General features: G+C 41.3%; 1 non-coding gene across 1 annotated transcript; it reads right to left on the reverse strand.

The window, feature by feature from the left end:
* Positions 1 to 1594: 1594 nt before the first annotated feature.
* Positions 1595 to 1667, reverse strand: Trnak-cuu (transfer RNA lysine (anticodon CUU)). The gene has a single exon. It is a non-coding gene; the product is annotated as a tRNA-Lys (tRNA).
* Positions 1668 to 2500: the final 833 nt, after the last annotated feature.

Raw genomic sequence — 2500 nt, forward strand, 5'->3', positions numbered from 1 at the left:
CTGTAACTAATCAGCAGTTGATGCCGCGGCGGACTGCGTATGAATATCTGGGAATTGAGGTTGACGAGGCATTGGGATGGCAATGCCAAAGAGATGGTGCATCGTCAAACTTTGCTGCGAATGTATATGAGGCTTTAGTCCTTCCCTAAATACATTATTGCTCTGAGGTTTGGGGTTGTATTTGTAAAATCTAGTGTAAAAGAATCCATAGATTGCAAAATAGAGCGGGGAGAAGGCCTTTCGTGATTTTAACACAAGATCTGCTGATATACTTCACTACCTACGGTGGGAAAACCTTGAGCAAAGGTGACGCTCGGAGAAGGTCACAAATAAGTGTTTTTAATTCGGAATAATCTTTTCCCGGATGGTTTAAACAATTTGTTCGAGCAAACCTCCGGAATTAATTCATACAATTCACGGCGCTCCTCAATTAATGCTTTCGTGCCCAGGCTACTAAGAGGGTGCCGTCATGTAGAATGGCCTTGACAACAAAGTTAAGGAGGCGCTTCATCTCAAGTCTCGCGGCTCTGCTGTGATTTGAGGGAGTTGAGAAAGTACTTATTTTAGTTGTTATGAAACTTGTTTAGGTAATTCACAGCTCTCATGTTAGTGCAATAAACATTGGAGTAGTGGAACATTTTTGTAGTATTAGGATATTATAATTTTTCAGCTTGTGTCGTTTTCTAACTTTTATGTAAACGGCTCGCTGGAAGAGCAAACTGGCGGTCATGGGCTCAAATCCCATCGCTGCCTTGGGCTTTATTGATTACTGGGTGAAGATTTTTGAAATCTGAAGTCTATGACAATCTGTGTAGTTGTACATAATTCCGTAAATTGGAATGCTTTAATGAGATCAAATCCTTATCGACAGACAAAGGAGAATGTAATACCTTTTAGAGCATCTCATTTCGGTTAGAGCTTCGAGATAAAACCTTAATCGATGAGTCTGATTTGGAATTTATTCTTGGAAGGGACACGGACCCATGACTTCTCATTTTAAAGCTGGCAGTTCACTTTTCATCCCTTTATCAGCGAAATCTCTCTTTAACTAAGCTCTAGTGACAATTTCCTGGCCATCGTCGTCCATTTTTGTACCTTTATATCATAAAGCTTCAACTGAAGGTCCTTTTAGTGATGTAACTTTGTGGCACGTTACGATTTCGCCAAAGAGCATGCGGAAACAATCGACGAGTTTCTTAAAGTAGTAGGCTTCAATTTCGCAAAAGTTAATGATGTAGCCGCAACGGTTCACATCATGACTTTTCCACGGCGCGAACCAAACTAAGGTAAACCTCGTTAATAGGCTAGTAGTTCAAGAAAACCAAACCAAACAAAGGACCTTTCAACCGTAGTCCAACTTCCATGTAAAAATGCAGACCAAAATCCGAATACTCGTGGAAATTGAGTAGGAACTGCAAGCGTTATTACTTCTGTTGCCCTAGGTCTGTTTGATTTCTAACTTTTGCTTTTTAAGTCATAATCTAAAGTCCGTGACTCCCTGGACATATTTCAAGTTTTTACTATACGAAAAGCAAAGTTGATGACTTCCGCAAGAAGGACACAAGAGCGTTTGTCAGCCAAAATAAATATGCACCGCCCAACGTGGGGCTCGAACCCACGACCCTGAGATTAAGAGTCTCATGCTCTACCGACTGAGCTAGCCGGGCTCCGCGCTGCGTTACCGTTGGCGGAACGTTCAATAAATATATGTGACGGGCACGCTTGGGCTCAGTCATGACAAGCTCATCAACTCTGTTCAGTTCTTGAACGAGGGGCATTTCGCGTTTGATCATCCTGAGATGCTGCAAAATTATTATAATTACTATCATGAGCGGTGTGGGAAAGGACGATCAAAAGACAATTAAAGGGCGGTTATTTAAAAGTAATAGCAGCAGTTTCACTAGCAACCTTTGTGGCTTCCTTAATGGTGTTGACAAAAGAATCCTCTTTACAAGGAAGGGTTCCTCTCTACTAACTAAAACATTCACCAGTCAGCTGCAGGTAGTTTGGGGCGAATTTTGTGTGTGTAGATGGTGAGTTGAGGAAAAATTGTAGTTAAAAAGTTAGGGTTAGTTTGTAAAATAAATATAACGGGGAGAAATTCACAAAGCAAACTCTGGTGGTGGTGGTGGTGGTGGTGGTGGTGGTGGTGGTAGTAGTAGTAGTAGTAGTAGTAGTAGTAGTAGGGTGTCCTTCCGGAAAAAAGTTCGTACTCGCGTTAGTTTCAGTAAAATCATAACAAACTATACATCAGAAGAAAGCTTAGTAAATGTAGTTTACGATAAATATACTGCTTTAGCGAGTTTTTCTTTTGGTAAGTGTTAGGATCGGCGCCGGTAAGACGTGAGACCGCCGAGGGTTCTTCTGTTAAATTTATCGGGTATCGGATGCCGCTTCACGAGCAAAATGACTTCACAGTGTTGTTATTCACGAGCCATCAATCAACAAAAGCTTGTCAGGAGATTCCGATATTTAGAATAATTTCTCATGGCGTCCATTT

The sequence above is a fragment of the Montipora capricornis genome, chromosome 8 (assembly GCF_036669925.1).
Source record: "Montipora capricornis isolate CH-2021 chromosome 8, ASM3666992v2, whole genome shotgun sequence".
Classification (NCBI taxonomy): domain Eukaryota; kingdom Metazoa; phylum Cnidaria; class Anthozoa; order Scleractinia; family Acroporidae; genus Montipora; species Montipora capricornis.